Raw genomic sequence first — 17,618 nt, 5'->3', positions numbered from 1 at the left:
TAGGACCATAAGTGGAAGTGCCCTAGGCTCTGCAGCTTTGTTTTCTAGATGTTTCATGAAGCTCCATAAACTTCTCCAGAGTGGCTGTTGGCAATTTACATCCCACCCATCAGCATAACAAGGCTCCCTGTTCTCCATGGCCTGTCCTGCCTTTCTGGATTTTACACTTTTCTCAGATGGCCCTTTTGACCAGGGGGAAGTGAGACTTCATTTTAGTGCGGATTTCCATTGCACACATGCTTGGTTGGCCAAAAAGGGCGTATGCGTTTTTTCCTGAATATATTCAGGAAAAAACGCATACGCCCTTTTTGGCCAAGTGCATCATTGTCAACGTTCTGCTTCTTTTCATATGCTTTAAAGGCAAATGCCATCTACCTCCTCAATCGGTTTCCTGCAATTCTGACCTGCTTTCAAGTCGTCTTCGCAGCCTTACTTCAATATATTTTTGGACGATATCTCTCAATTATAACTCTGCAGGATTGTGAATTGCCGTGCCCCTGAGCTCCATTTTTCAGCTCTTATTTTTGTGATCTGGCCTCATAACCGCAGGATTGCTTCAGGCCATATTCTTGTTCTGGGGCGCCTTGCTGTGCCTTTGTTTAATTCTTCTTCCTGATATGAGTTTAGAGTGACTTGTGCCCATCAAAACCCCTACAGCTTGTTTCTCGCTGGTTCCCCCTTTTTCCGTTCATCCTCCACACTAACTGCTTACTGTGCGTTACAGGAACTTAAAGGCATTGACTCTCCAGGTGGGGATATTGTTAGTAAAGCAGCTGGAATGTCGATCCGGAGCCCCAGGAGAGGAAAAATGAGGTGCATTTTAGAAACCTTTCCCGATCACATGGTATACCATCTGCTGGGTTTCCCATGCATGGTTTAGCTGTAGGAAGATTCCCTTCCACCTGGAGTGTTGGGACCCTTGGAATGAGTAGCATGAAGTATTGCCTTAAAGGTTCGACAGTTGCTCAGCAAAGCTCACCAATCCACTCAGCCCCAAGTGTCCAGCCTTATGTCTTATCCAGCTGTGGGTTTATATGTGGTCAATCCAGGTTGCATCACAGCCCCTAAACAAATTTTGTAAGAATTTTTCTCTCTTTCCTTGTTTCTGTGTTTTGTTTTTAAATTTTATTTCTGTAATGGGGTTTAGCTCATTTTCACTGCTGTGTTTGTGCCGCTCTGCACACACTTGATTCCCTTATGGAGATATATCAATACACAGGTTTTAACATTCTTATTACTCAGATATATTCCTCTGCGGTGTATAGGGGTTGTTGAGGCCAGTTCATTGAGCAAGGTGTAGATCTTGTCTAATACCTATTTGGTTTATTGAACGGTATCTGTGCTAATTTCAAACTCTGGTTTTATGCATCACCCCACCTCTCCTTTCCCCTTAAGCTGACATAAGTGTGTTTTCTAAATGTGAGACACTGTTCTGTTTTGTAATTCATTTTTTGTGCAGCCATATTTACATTCCCTCTATAAGTGATATCTTATGATATGTTTCTTTTTCTGTTTGACTTATTTCAAGTAGTATTATCGGACCTAAATCCAGTCTTTATGCTACTACTAGCCTTATTACATTGATTTCATGGTGAAGAGATATTCCATTGTACATAAGTACCACATCTTCTTTATGCATTGTTCTCTTTCCTGGGATATTTAAGGTGTACTGAAGTCGAGGTTCTTGTAAACAGAGCAGCCCTAAACTGTGGTGTGCTTGTGTCTTGTTGATTTTTAGACTTCCCTAGATATACTCCCATGATTGGAAGTGCCCTATGCTCTGTAGCTCTCTTTTTTAGATGATTTAGGGACCACCATACATTTCTCCAGAGTGGCTCTCGGCAGTTCACACACCGCCCATCAGCGTATAAAGGCTCCCTGTTCTCCATGGCCTGTCCTGCATTTCTGGTTTTTACAATTTTTTCAGAGGGCCCTTTTGACCGTTGGGAAATGAGACTTCTTTTTGGTGTGCATTTGCATTGCTTGCTTGCTTGGTTGCCCATAAAGTGCGTATGCGTTTTATCCTGAATATATTCAGGAAAAAACGCATACGCCCTTTTCGGCCAACTGCATCATTGTCGAAATTCTGCCACTTTTCATGTGCTTTAAAGACGAGTCCAATCTATCTCTTGAAATCTGTTTCTTGCAATTCTGTCTTGCATTCAGATCCTCTTCTTTGCCTTACCTCAAGATATTCTTGGACGTTAGTTTTCATTGGTAACTCTGCAGGTTTGTGAATTACAGTGACCCTGAGCTCCACTTTTTAAGTTGCTCTTTTGTGATCTGGCCTCAAAACTGCAGGATTGCTTCGGGCCCTATTTTGGCACCGGCGAGGCGGGCTGAGCCTTTTTTAAACTCTTATTCTTAATGGGAAATTAGAGTGACATGTGCCCGTCCAAATCCTTACAACTATTCTCTCATTGGTTGGCCCTCTTCCCGTTCATCCTCCTCATAATTTGCAAAATGTGCGAAACAGAAGTTTAAATGTGCTGATTCTCCAAGTGGGGTGATTCTAAGTAACGTGGCTGGAATGGTGAACAGGAGCACCAGGAGAGGAAAAATGAGGTGCATTTTAGACACATCTCCCGATCACATGGTATACAGTCCTCTGGGTTTTCCATGCATGTTTTAGCTGTAGGAAGATCCCTTGAACCTGCAGATTTGGGACCCATTGAATGGGTACCAGGTAGTATTACTTTAAAGGGTGTGCATTTCCTCATCCAACCTCACATTTCTCTTAGCACGAACAGTTTCCAGCCTTATGTCTCATCCTGCTGTGGGTCTAGATGTGTTCAATCCATGTTGCATCACCATCCCTGAGGAAAAGTTGTAAGAGGTTTTCTCTGTCTCTCTGTTGTTTATTTTTTTCAATTTATTATTATATTGGTTACAGCTGATTTTCAAAGCTCTGTTTCTTGCTGCTGTCCATCCTCTTGATTCACGTACAGAGAGACATCGATAAATCCTTTTTCAGATTCTTACCAGTCGTATATATTCTTTTCCGGTGACTTGAGTGTGCTGAGTGCAGTTCTTTTAGCTACCCTGTAGGCCTTGTTGATTATCAATTTGGTATTTGGAATGGTATCTTTGCTAATTTCAACCTCCTGGATAATGCCTCACCGCTCCCCACCTTTCCCGTTTAGCAGCCTTATGCATGTTTTCTACATATTTGACTATGTTTTTGTTTTGTAAGTTATTTCATGTGTAGCCGTTTTGGATTCCATCTTTAAGTGATATCTTATGATATGTGTCTTTTTCTTTTTGAATTATGTCACTTAGAATGATCATACGTAACTCCTCCAGAGTTGTTACAACTGGCCATATTTCATTGATTTCCAGGCTGAGTAATATTCCTCTCTACATAAGTACCACATCTCTATCCATTTGTTCCCTCCAGAGACATTTAAGTTATATCTTAGTCGAGGATCTTTTAAACAGAGAGGCAGTAAACATTGGGCTACCTGTGTCCTCTCGATTTTTGTTTTTCCCAAGATATACGCCCATGAGTGCAAGTGCCCTATGCTCTGTAGCTCATTTTTTAGATGCTTTAGTAAACACAATACACTTCTCCAGAGTGGCTGTTGGCAATATACATTTCCACTATAAGCCTCACAGGGCTCCATTTTCTCTTGCCCTGTCCTGCATTTCTGGTGTTTACACTTTATGAGGACGGCTCTTCTGACTGATGCGAAGTGATGTCTTTTTTAGTATTGATTTCCAGTGCCCACCTGTTTGGTTGGCCAAAAAGTGTATGCCCTTTCCTTGAATATATACAGAAAAGACACATACACACTTTTTGGCCAACTGCAATGTTGGTAATGTTCAGCCCCTTTTCTTGTGCTTAATGGCGAGTCCTTTCTACCTCTTCAAATCCCTTTCCTGCCATTCTCCCTTGCTTACAAGTCCTTTACTCTGACTTTCCTCAAGACATTTTTCAGTGATAGATATTTTCAACTCTGCAGTTTCGTGAATTTTAGTGCCCCTGAGTTCTATTTTTCAACTTGTGTTTATGAGAACTGGCCAGAAAGCAGCGGGATTTCCTCAAGCCCTATTCTGTTTCCATGGGCAACCCTAGCCTTTGGTCAATTCGTTTTCCTGATTGGAAATTAGAGTGACATGTGCCTGTCCGAACACCTAGGACTTGTCTCTCATTGCTCCTTTTCCTTCCGCTTCATCCTCTGGACAAATTCCAAACTGTATGCAACAGGATGTTGACAGTGCTGACATCTCCGAGTGGGGAGACTGTTAGTAAAGACGCTGGAGGGGTGAACCCGAGCACCAAGAGATGAGGAGATGAGATGCCTTTTCCAAACTCTTCTCGATCAGACGGTATACCATCCTCTGGGTTTGACAGGCATGTTTTAGCAGTAGAAGGGGTCCCATTCATGTAAGGAGAACACCAGGGCTTTTTCAAAATCAGTGTCTCCCCGAAACCCAAACTGGGGAATTTTTTAAGCTACGGCTACACATATGTTCATTAAGGGACTTGGGAAGTAGGCAGAGTCCAAACTTTAGATGATTGGAGTCTTCAGGGTCAGAAGCACTCACCACCGGCTTCCCTTAGGTTACATTTTAACTGTCATTGATAGATGATATCAATAAAAATATCTATTCTTTTTCAGATTATTTCCCCTTATAGGTTATTGCAAAATATTGAGCGTAGTTCCCTGTGCTACACAGTAGGTCCTTGTTGAAGATCTATTTTATACATAGCAGTGTGTATGTGTTAATCCCAAACTGTTAATTTATCCCTCCTCCCACCTTTCCCCTTTGGTAATAATAAATTATAAGATTTTATACTCTCGGAAATGGGGGAGCTGCAAGAGAGGTATCATTTTCAATGGAAAAGCATTGAAAACAAGATTGAAGTTTTAACCGAGATTATTAGATGTACATCCTTGGAAAGAAATCACTTCGTTTCTCTAATATTGACCTGACAAATAAGACAAATCTTTTCACTGAACTTGCTTATAATAAAGTGATGGAAATATCAAATGGAAGTGTTAGAAACATCTTATTTTACCCGAGCCTTATACACTGTTCTATGTTAATTACAGTTTGGCTCACACATCTGTTCATTGAAGTTACAATGTTCTCAATTTCTGTTACTGATCCTCCAGAGTGGACCCCAACAAGTGTTCCCCTGCCCAATGTCTTTGGAGCCAACAGGTCGAGACTGAGATTGGTTCAGAAGCAAAGGAAACTTTATATTTTGATCAGAGAATGGAGAGGTGAGAGCATGCTCTACCCCGCGGGCTGTGGCCTGGGCTGCTGTGGAGAGATCCTGTCAGAGTCAGTGGGAGGGCGGGGGCGGAACTCTCGAGGGCCGGGTTGGCTGCAGCTCAGGCTCTATATCGCAGAGTCTGCACTGGGCCCCAGGAGCTGAGGTGTTGACCGGGTCATTCTGCACTAGGAAATCTGGTCTGAAGTGCCGGGTGTGGAACCTCTGCATGCGGGACCCTAGGAGCACGTGAAATTAGACAAAGCACAAAGGATAAAAAAGGTTAGACTTTATTTTATTGCCCAGATTCTATTTTTATCTCCCAGGGGTTTTTAATGGGCTTTGCCAGGGATAAACCCCTCCTCTGCCTTTTGTCCCGTTCCTCATTCTTGGAGTGCTGAGGGGGCAGACCCTTCTTCTCTATCTGCTAAGTGCTGAGTTGGGAGCCCTCATACCCGGGGGCGAGGGTCAGAACTTCTCCCCAGTAGCCTCCAAGTGACGTTGACTGTCCCGAGGCCTCGTGCCTCCCTGCTCGTATGCCTGAGCACCAGCATTGGAAGTGTTATAGATTCTAATGACCTTTAAGCGTTCAGGAAAGAGATGTGCAGAGACGCTGTGGGGACCGGTTTCACACCGCCCCACATTTGTTCGGCCACCTTAGGCTGACCGTTTCTGCCAGTCAAGATGCTCTGACCAGTAGTCTGCGCTTTCTTCAATTAGGCCCCTGAATTAATATGAAAACATCACCAGGTGTCAGAGCCCTGCCTGCTCAACTCCCAGACAGTCCAGGGTCAGTGGTGATCAAGGACCATGATGGCCACTGAGTCAACAGCCTTTTGAAGTAAACAGGAGTTCAGCCGGTCTTATTGGCCACCATCATCATGGTGTCTAGGCTTTTCTGTGGTGACAGCATGATATACGGTTCCCCCGTGAAGATTATTAGCTCCTCTCTGGGTGCAGTAAGTCCTGCAAGCAGTAGTCTACTCTTTTGGGACACACTCTTGTTGTTTCATGAGAGAAACTCCAGGTCAAGTGATGGTCACACGAGTCGTCATGGTGCCCCGTTGCCCCCGGTTATCTCTCTGGAAGTTGGAGTTGGAGGGCCTCCTCACTCGAGGTCAGTGTGCCCACGGAGCGACCCCTGCAATTTCAGGGCATGTTTGGTGTTTAGGATCACCACGTGGGGTCCGTTTCCCTTACGAGGGAGGTGGCCTTTTGGGCTGCTGATTTCCAGGTTTTTAGATACTGCCAGTATCGTGGCCAGATGTGGCAGTGGGCCAAGCCCCTTGGTGACCATAGTTTATCCTACCTGGATGGCATTCTTGCGTTGTTCCATTTCAAGTGGTCCCAGTTTTTGCACTAACACTCCAATGGCGATTCACCTTTCACCGGGAATGTAAAGGTCAAAGGGTTTAGCTAAATTAGGAAGTTCCAGGACAAGGGTCTGAATTGACTGCTCTTTCCATTCTTGAAAGGCCACTTCTGGATTCTATTCAAAAGGATCATCATCTTTTCCTTTCAGTGTTTCATATAGAGGCCCAGCTAGTAGACAGTAGTTAGGGATCCAGAAGCAGCAAACCCTGGCCTCCACAGGAACCCCTAAGCTGTCTTCTAGTTTTAGAAAGGGGTAAGGCTGCAAATTGTTTCTTCCCTTTCCTGGGATGGGCTTCTCTGGCCTTCTGTGAGAATGAATCCCAGGCGGGTCACCGTAGTCTGTGATATTTGAGCTTTCTCTTGGACAACTTCTATCCTTTATTGGCTTGGTAGTTTAGAGGCCTCCTTAGTAGGGCTGGTGATCAGAATGTCGTCTGCATATTGAAGGAGGGTTTCCTTTTCCAGAGGTAGAACTTTTAGGTGTTTAGGTAGAACCTAATGTTTCCCCAAATATGGTGTGGGAACTTTTGAACCCTTGTGGCAAGACGGCCCAGAAGTATTGTTTTAGTTGTATATTGAGTCCTGCCACTCACAAGCCAAAATTTCTTGCGACTCTGGCACTAATGGAATGCAAAAGAAGGCATCATTGAAGATTAATACAGAATACCATGTCCTGGTGGTTGGTAAATAACCAGCAGGGTGCAGGAATTAGGAACTACTGGAGGTATATCCTCGGTGGCTTCACTGACTGTCCTGACATCCTTTACCAGGTCCCCAGAAGCCCATGGGGCTCTCGTGGTCAGGCCAATCCCAGGATATGGAGCTCACCTGGGCAGGTACCCCACCCGCACCCCAGCCCATGGGGCTCTCGTGGTCAGGCCCCTCCTAGGATATGGGTTTCCCTGGGCAGGTCCCCTGCAGCCCATGGGGCTCTTGTGGTCAGGCCCCTCCCAGGATACAGAGCTACCCTTGCAGGTACCGTGGCAGGGCTGGGCACACAGGAACCGTGCACATAGCTCTCATTGCAGAGCACCCCCAGCTCACCTGTTGCTCAGAGCTGACACAGAGCACCTCAGAGCAGGACTTGAACTAACAAACAGCAGCTCCGACAGGTCTGTGACCCTGGGCATCACTCTGTGCGGCCTCCCTCCACCTGGTCTTCCAGAGACTTTCACTGCACCCGGGGCACCAGGCCTCTGTCTCCACGAACCACCCCTCCTCTCCCTGACTCCTGGGTTCCTCTCATTAGGAGAGGGTTTTCTTGAAGTTGTCTCCCACTCATGGGCCAGATAAAATGTTTAGAAAAGAAGCCAGAGCTGCAGCCCCTTGTGTATCCTGACTCTCAGTAGCCCACACCTGTTCCTTGGACCTGGCCGGTTCAGCAAGTTCCATTTTCTGCAACTGTGAGCCCCTGAGGAGTGATGATTGGCTGACCTGGGCAGCCTTACCATGCCGGCCAGCCCTCCCCAGGTGTGCCTGTGTTGAGATCAATATAAAAACCGCTCCAGGCAGTAAGAGCCCCTGCAGCTGTGCCTGACGCCATTTTCTCTGTCCTCTTAGCAGTCTCGGGGCTGGGCTGGTGGGAGGGAGTGAGAGGTCACGGGTTTGTGGGTGGCCAAGTGTGAGTGGGGCTCTGCTGGACTTTCCGCAGCAGTTGCCAGGCTGCCACCTGCTAAAGAAGAGGATGTGTCACCCATACCTGCTGCTGGAATTTCTCCCTGGGCAGAGGTGAGGAAGGAAAAAAGCAGTGGGGGCCGGGACAGGAGGGGTATCTCAGGCAGGGAAATGGAAATCTTCCAGAAGAGCACCCAGTGCCAGGACCATCCTGGCTGGCCTGCAGGCACCAAGTCAGATGGCGTGCTGTCGCTCGTGTGGCTCCATGGCCCTTCCTCTAGGCTTTCAAGTCCTTGTACATATTCAGGTGTTTTACCTGGGAAAGGTGGGAACAGTTCAGCAGCAGCTGGTCTGGGGCTCAGCTCACGTTTACTCACAGCTGTCTCGGCACGGTACCCCAGCTTTGCAATGAGGACGCTTGTTGCGTGGGGGCTGCTGGCTGAGTGGGAGACGATTCCCCACCACTGACGAACTTCAGAATTGTTTCCAACTGGAGCAAGGGCCCTGATACAGTTTTCCTCTGTGTAACTGGTGGGTTCTGTTTTTTTTTTCTTGTTTTCGTTTTTGGTTCAAGGTAGATTTTATTCCTCTTTTTTGTATTTACACATATAAGCATGGAAATAATTTATTCATATAAATACATGTATGTGAAGGGAAGAATTTTTTTTCCGTTTTACTTTCTCTAAATTTATTTTTTAAAAGTTTGAATTTTATTTTATTTTTTTATACAGCAGGTTCTTATTGGTTATCTATCTTATACATATAAATGTATACCTGCCAATCCCAATCTCTCAACTCCTCCCACCACCACCCCACCAACAGCTTTCCTCCCTTGCTGTCCATACGATTGTTGTCTACGTGTTGCTCTATTTCTGCCTTGCAAAACGGTTCATCTGTACAATATTTCTAGGTTCCACATATATGCATTAATATACAAGATTTGTTTTCCTCTTTCTGACTTACTTCACTCTGTATGACAGTCTCTAGATCCATCGATGTCTCTACAAATGACCCAATTTCATTCCTTTTTATGGCTTAGTACTATTGCATTTTATATATGTACCACATCTTTATACATTCCTCTGTCTGTGGGCATTTAGGTTGCTTCCATTACCTGGATATTGTAAACAGTGAAGCAATGAACATTGCGGTGAATATCTCTTTTTGATTTATGGTTTTGTCTGGGTATATGCCCAGTAGTGGGATTGCTGTATCATATGGTAATTCTATTGTTAGTTTTTTGAGAAACTCCATATTGTTCTCCATAGTGACTGTATCTATTTACATTCCCAACAATAGTGGAAGAGGGTTCCTTCTCTCCACACCCTTTCCAGCATTAGTTGTTTGTAGATTTTCTGATGATACCCATTCTAACAGATGTAAGGTGATACCTCATTGTTGAGTCTATTTCTTGGAGCAAGGAGTAGGTATTGTCTACATATTTGGCTTATGTGACGGTATCTGTACTAATCTCAATCTCTGGTTTTATACAGCACCCCAACTCAACTTTCCCCTTAAGCAAGCATAAGTTTTTTATCTAAATGTGAGACTCTGTTGGTTTTGTAATTCGGTTCATGTGTAGCCAAGTTTACACTCCCTCTATTAGTGATATCTTATGATAATTCTCTTTCTCTGTGTGACATATTTCTCTTAGAATCATCGTACTTAAATCAACTCAATTTGCTGCTACAGGCCTGATGACATTGATTTCATTGCTGAATGATATTCTATTGTAGATAAGTAGCACAACTTCTTTATCCACTTTTCTATTTTTTCTGGGATATTTAAGTTGTACTGGACTCGAGGTTCTTGTAAACACAGCAGCCCTAAATTTTGGGTTGGCGGTGTCTTGTTGATTTTAATTTTCCTAAGTTATAGGGCCATAAGTGGAATTGCCCTAGGTGCTGTAGCTTTGTTTTTTAGACGTTTCAGGATACACCATACACTTCTCCAGAGTGGCTGTTGGCAATTTACATCCAGCCCATCAGCATAACAAGGCTTTCTGTTCTCCCTGGCCTGTCCTGCATTTCTGGTTTTTACACTCTTTTCAGATGTCCCTTTTGACCAATGGGAAATGAGACTTCACTGTAGTGCGGATTTCCATTGCATGCTTGCTTGGTAGGCCAAAAAGGGTGTATGCGTTTTATCCTGAATATATTAAGGAAAAAACGCATATGCCCTATTTGGCCAAGTGCATCATTGTCGACGTTCTGCCACTTTTCATATGCTTTAAATGCAATTCCAGTCTGCCCCAGAAATCAGTTTCTTGCTATTCTGCCCCACTTTCAAGTCCTCTTCACAGCCTTACTTCAATATATTTTTGGACGATAGCTGTCATTTATAACTCTTCAGGTTTGTGAATTACAGTGCCTCTGAGCTCCTTTCTTCAACTCCCTTTCTTGTGAGTTGGCCACAAAACCGCAGGATTGCTTCAGACCCTAATCTTGTTCCGGCACGGCACGCGAAACATTTGGTTAATTCCAATTCATGGTGGGAAATTAGAGTTAAATGTGCCCGTTCAGACACCTACAGCTACTCTCTCATTGGTTCTCCCTATTCCTGTTCATCTTCCGCAGAAATTGCAAACTGTCCCAAACAGGAGATTAAAGGCGCTGACTCTCCAAATGGGGAGAGTGTTAGTAAAGCGTCTGTAATGGCGAACCTGAGTACCAGGGGACGAAAACTGAGATGCATTTAAAAAAGTTTCCCGATCACAATGTGGACCATACTCTGGGTTCCCCATGCATGTTCTAGATGAAGGAAGAATCCCTTAAACCTGGAGAGTTGGGACCCATGATATGGGTACCATGCAGTATGAACACAAAGAGTCTGCATTTGCTCACCGAACCTCACCAATCCTATCAGCCCCAAGTGTCCAGCCTTATGTCTCACCAAGCTGTGGGTTTAGATGTGGTAAATCCAGGTTTCATCACAAGCCCTGAATGAATTATTTAAGATTTGCTCTCTATTTCACTGTCATTGTGTTTTGATTTTGTAATTAATTTATACAATGAGATTTAGCTGATATTCACTGCTGCGTTTATGCTGCTGTACACACTCTTGATTCTCCTATGGGACATATAAATATATAGGTTTTAAGATTCTTATAGGTCAGGTGTATTCCTAGTCATTGAATATGGGGTGTTGAGTCCATTTCATTGAGCAAGGAGTAGGTCTTGTCTATTACGTATTTGGCTTATGGAACGGTATCTGTGCTAATTTCAATCTCTGGTTTTATGCAGCACCCCAACTCACCTTTCCCCTTAAGCAGGCATAAGTTGGTTTTGTAAATTTGAGACCCTGTTCTGTTTTGTAATTCAGTTCATGTGTAGCCAAGTTTACATTCCGTGAATTAGTGATATCTTATGATGTTTCTTTCTCTGTGTGACTTATTTCACTTAGAATCATCATACCTGAATCCACTCATAATGCTGCTATGGGCCTGATGACATTGATTTCATTGCTGAATGATATTGCATTGTATGTAAGTACCAGAACTTCTTTATCCATTTTTTGCTGTCTGCGATTTTTAACTAGTACCATAGACAAGGGTCTTGTAAACACAGCAGCCCCAAACTTTGGGGTGGCTGTGTCTTTTTGAGTTTAATTTTCGTAAGCTATAGGACCATAAGTGGAAGTGCCCTAGGCTCTGCAGCTTTGTTTTCTAGATGTTTCATGAAGCTCCATAAACTTCTCCAGAGTGGCTGTTGGCAATTTACATCCCACCCATCAGCATAACAAGGCTCCCTGTTCTCCATGGCCTGTCCTGCCTTTCTGGATTTTACACTTTTCTCAGATGGCCCTTTTGACCAGGGGGAAGTGAGACTTCATTTTAGTGCGGATTTCCATTGCACACATGCTTGGTTGGCCAAAAAGGGCGTATGCTTTTTTTCCTGAATATATTCAGGAAAAAACGCATACGCCCTTTTTGGCCAAGTGCATCATTGTCAACGTTCTGCCTCTTTTCATATGCTTTAAAGGCAAATGACATCTACCTCCTCAATCGGTTTCCTGCAATTCTGACCCGCTTTCAAGTCCTCTTCGCAGCCTTACTTCAATATATTTCTGGATGATATCTCTCAATTATAACTCTGCAGGTTTGGGAATTGCCGTGCCCCTGAGCTCCATTTTTCAGCTCTTATTTTTGTGATCTGGCCTCATAACTGCAGGATTGCTTCAGGCCATATTCTTGTTCTGGGGCGCTTTGCTGTGCCTTTGTTTAATTCTTCTTCCTGATGTGAGTTTAGAGTGACTTGTGCCCATCAAAACCCCTACAGCTAGTTTCTCGCTGGTTCCCCCTTTTTCCGTTCATCCTCCGCACTAACTGCTTACTGTGCGTTAGAGGAACTTAAAGGCATTGACTCTCCAGGTGGGGATATTGTTAGTAAAGCAGCTGGAATGTCGATCCGGAGCCCCAGGAGAGGAAAAATGAGGTGCATTTTAGAAACCTTTCCCGATCACATGGTATACCATCTGCTGGGTTTCCCATGCATGGTTTAGCTGTAGGAAAATTCCCTTCCACCTGGAGTGTTGGGACCCTTGGAATGAGTAGCATGAAGTGTTGCATTAAAGGTTCGGCAGTTGCTCAGCAAAGCTCACCAATCCACTCAGCCCCAAGTGTCCAGCCTTATGTCTTATCCAGCTGTGGGTTTATATGTGGTCAATCCAGGTTGCATCACAGCCCCTGAACAAATTTTGTAAGAATTTTTCTCTCTTTCCTTGTTTCTGTGTTTTGTTTTTAAAATTTATTTCTGTAATGGGGTTTAGCTCATTTTCACTGCTGTGTTTGTGCCGCTCTGCACACACTTGATTCCCTTATGGAGATATATCAATACACAGGTTTTAACATTCTTATTACTCAGATATATTCCTCTGTGGTGTATAGGGGTTTTTGAGGCCAGTTCATTGAGCAAGGTGCAGATCTTGTCTAATACCTATTTGGTTGCCCATAAAGTGCGTATGCGTTTTATTCTGAATATATTCAGGAAAAAACGCATACGCCCTTTTCGGCCAACTGCATCATTGTCGAAATTCTGCCACTTTTCATGTGCTTTAAAGACGAGTCCAATCTATCTCTTGAAATCTGTTTCTTGCAATTCTGTCTTGCATTCAGATCCTCTTCTTTGCCTTACCTCAAGATATTCTTGGACGTTAGTTTTCATTGGTAACTCTGCAGGTTTGTGAATTACAGTGACCCTGAGCTCCACTTTTTAAGTTGCTCTTTTGTGATCTGGCCTCAAAACTGCAGGATTGCTTCGGGCCCTATTTTGGCACCGGCGAGGCGGGCTGAGCCTTTTTTAAACTCTTATTCTTAATGGGAAATTAGAGTGACATGTGCCCGTCCAAATCCTTACCACTATTCTCTCATTGGTTGGCCCTCTTCCCGTTCATCCTCCTCATAATTTGCAAAATGTGCGAAACAGAAGTTTAAATGTGCTGATTCTCCAAGTGGGGTGATTCTAAGTAACGTGGCTGGAATGGTGAACAGGAGCACCAGGAGAGGAAAAATGAGGTGCATTTTAGACACATCTCCCGATCACATGGTATACAGTCCTCTGGGTTTTCCATGCATGTTTTAGCTGTAGGAAGATCCCTTGAACCTGCAGATTTGGGACCCATTGAATGGGTACCAGGTAGTATTACTTTAAAGGGTGTGCATTTCCTCATCCAACCTCACATTTCTCTTAGCACGAACAGTTTCCAGCCTTATGTCTCATCCTGCTGTGGGTCTAGATGTGTTCAATCCATGTTGCATCACCATCCCTGAGGAAAAGTTGTAAGAGGTTTTCTCTGTCTCTCTGTTGTTTATTTTTTTCAATTTATTATTATATTGGTTACAGCTGATTTTCAAAGCTCTGTTTCTTGCTGCTGTCCATCCTCTTGATTCACGTACAGAGAGACATCGATAAATCCTTTTTCAGATTCTTACCAGTCGTATATATTCTTTTCCGGTGACTTGAGTGTGCTGAGTGCAGTTCTTTTAGCTACCCTGTAGGCCTTGTTGATTATCAATTTGGTATTTGGAATGGTATCTTTGCTAATTTCAACTTCCTGGATAATGCCTCACCGCTCCCCACCTTTCCCGTTTAGCAGCCTTATGCATGTTTTCTACATATTTGACTATGTTTTTGTTTTGTAAGTTATTTCATGTGTAGCCGTTTTTGATTCCATCTTTAAGTGATATCTTATGATATGTGTCTTTTTCTTTTTGAATTATGTCACTTAGAATGATCATACGTAACTCCTCCAGAGTTGTTACAACTGGCCATATTTCATTGATTTCCAGACTGAGTAATATTCCTCTCTACATAAGTACCACATCTCTATCCATTTGTTCCCTCCAGAGACATTTAAGTTATATCTTAGTCGAGGATCTTTTAAACAGAGAGGCAGTAAACATTGGGCTACCTGTGTCCTCTCGATTTTTGTTTTTCCCAAGATATACGCCCATGAGTGCAAGTGCCCTATGCTCTGTAGCTCATTTTTTAGATGCTTTAGTAAACACAATACACTTCTCCAGAGTGGCTGTTGGCAATATACATTTCCACTATAAGCCTCACAGGGCTCCATTTTCTCTTGCCCTGTCCTGCATTTCTGGTGTTTACACTTTATGAGGACGGCTCTTCTGACTGATGCGAAGTGATGTCTTTTTTAGTATTGATTTCCAGTGCCCACCTGTTTGGTTGGCTAAAAAGTGTATGCCCTTTCCTTGAATATATACAGAAAAGACACATACACACTTTTTGGCCAACTGCAATGTTGGTAATGTTCAGCCCCTTTTCTTGTGATTAATGGCGAGTCCTTTCTACCTCTTCAAATCCCTTTCCTGCCATTCTCCCTTGCTTACAAGTCCTTTACTCTGACTTTCCTCAAGACATTTTTCAGTGATAGATATTTTCAACTCTGCAGTTTCGTGAATTTTAGTGCCCCTGAGTTCTATTTTTCAACTTGTGTTTATGAGAACTGGCCAGAAAGCAGCGGGATTTCCTCAAGCCCTATTCTGTTTCCATGGGCAACCCTAGCCTTTGGTCAATTCGTTTTCCTGATTGGAAATTAGAGTGACATGTGCCTGTCCGAACACCTAGGACTTGTCTCTCATTGCTCCTTTTCCTTCCGCTTCATCCTCTGGACAAATTCCAAACTGTATGCAACAGGATGTTGACAGTGCTGACATCTCCGAGTGGGGAGACTGTTAGTAAAGACGCTGGAGGGGTGAACCCGAGCACCAGGAGATGAGGAGATGAGATGCCTTTTCCAAACTCTTCCCGATCAGACGGTATACCATCCTCTGGGTTTGACAGGCATGTTTTAGCAGTAGAAAGGGTCCCATTCATGTAAGGAGAACACCAGGGCTTTTTCAAAATCAGTGTCTCCCCGAAACCCAAACTGGGGAATTTTTTAAGCTACGGCTACACATATGTTCATTAAGGGACTTGGGAAGTAGGCAGAGTCCAAACGTTAGACGATTGGAGTCCTCAGGTTCAGAAGCACTCACCACCGGTTTCCCTTAGGTTACATTTTAACTGTCATTGATAGATGATGTCAGTAAAAATATCTATTCTTTTTCAGATTATTTCCCCTTATAGGTTATTGCAAAATATTGAGCGTAGTTCCCTGTGCTACACAGTTGATACTTGTTGATGATCAATTTTATACATAGCAGTGTGTATGTGTTAATCCCAAACTGTTAATTAATCCCTCCTCCCACCTTTCCCCTTTGGTAATAATAAATTATAAGATTTTATACTTCTCAGAAATGGGGGAGCTGCAAGAGAGGTATCATTTTCAATGGAAAAGCATTGAAAAGAAGATTGAAGCTTTAACCGAGATTATTAGATGTACATCCTTGGAAAGAAATCACTTCGTTTCTCTAATATTGACCTGACAAATAAGACAAACCTTTTCACTGAACTTGCTTATAATAATAAAGTGATGGAAATATCAAATGGAAGTGTTAGAAACATCTTATTTTACCCGAGCCTTATACACTGTTCTATGTTAATTACAGTTTGGCTCACACATCTGTTCATTGAAGTTACAATATGCTCAATTTCTGTTACTGATCCTCCAGAGTGGACCCCAACAAGTGTTCCCCTGCCCAGTGTCTTTGGCGCCAACAGGTCGAGACTGAGATTGGTTCAGAAGCAAAGGAAACTTTATATTTTGATCAGAGAATGGAGAGGTGAGAGCATGCTCTACCCCGCGGGCTGTGGCCTGGGCTGCTGTGGAGAGATCCTGTCAGAGTCAGTGGGAGGGAGGGGGCGGAGCTCTCAAGAGCCAGGTTGGCTGCAGCTCAGGCTCTATATCGCAGAGTCTGCACTGGGCCCCAGGAGCTGAGGTGTTGAGCGGGTCATTCTGCACTAGGAAATCTGGTCTGAAGTGCCGGGTGTGGAACCTCTGCATGCGGGACCCTAGGAGCACGTGAAATTAGACAAAGCACAAAGGATAAAAAAGGTTAGACTTTATTTTATTGCCCAGATTCTATTTTTATCTCCCAGGGGTTTTTAATGGGCTTTGCCAGGGACAAACCCCTCCTCTGCCTTTTGTCCCGTTCCTCATTCTTGGAGTGCTGAGGGTGCAGACCCTTCTTCTCTATCTGCTGAGTGCTGAGTTGGGGGCCCGCATACCCGGGGGCGAGGGTCAGAACTTCTGCCCAGCAGCCTCCAGGTGACGTTGATTGTCCCCAGGCCCCGTGCCTCCCTGCTCGTCCGCCTGAGCACCAGCATTGGAAGTGTTATAGATTCTAATGGCTTTTAAGGGTTCAGGAAAGAGATGTGCAGAGACGCTGTGGGGACCGGTTTCACACCGCCCCACATTTGTTCGGCCATCTTAGGCTGACCGTTTCTGCCAGCCAAGATGCTCTGACCAGTAGTCTGTGCTTTCTTCTATTAGGCCCCTGAATTAACGTAAAAACAGCACCATGTGTCAGAGCCCTGCCTGCTCAGCTCCCAGACAGTCCAGGGTCAGTGGTGATCAAGGACCATGATGGCCACTGAGTCAACAGCCTTTTGAAGTAAACAGGAGTTCAGCCGGTCTTATTGGCCACCATCATCATGGTGTCTAGGCTTTTCTGTGGTGACAGCGTGATATACGGTTCCCCCGCCAAGTTTATTAGCGCCCTTCTGGGTGCAGTAAGTCCTGCAAGCAGTAGTCTACTCTTTTGGGACACACTCTTGTTGTTTCATGAGAGAAACTCCAGGTCAAGTGATGGTCACACGAGTCGTCATGGTGCCCCGTTGTCCCCGGTTATCTCTCTGGGGGTTGGAGTTGGAGGGCCTCCTCACTCGAGGTCAGTGTGCCCACGGAGCGACCCCTGCAATTTCAGGGCATGTTTGGTGGTTAGGATCACTACGTGGGGTCCTTTTCCCTTAGGAGGGAGGTGGCCTTTTGGGCTGCTGATTTCCAGGTT

This window comes from Delphinapterus leucas, chromosome 4 (assembly GCF_059928025.1).
Source record: "Delphinapterus leucas isolate spDelLeu-1000000601 "Yukka" chromosome 4, BTC_Dleu_Yukka2, whole genome shotgun sequence".
Lineage (NCBI taxonomy): Eukaryota > Metazoa > Chordata > Mammalia > Artiodactyla > Monodontidae > Delphinapterus > Delphinapterus leucas.
This window is presented reverse-complemented; position numbering follows the sequence as displayed.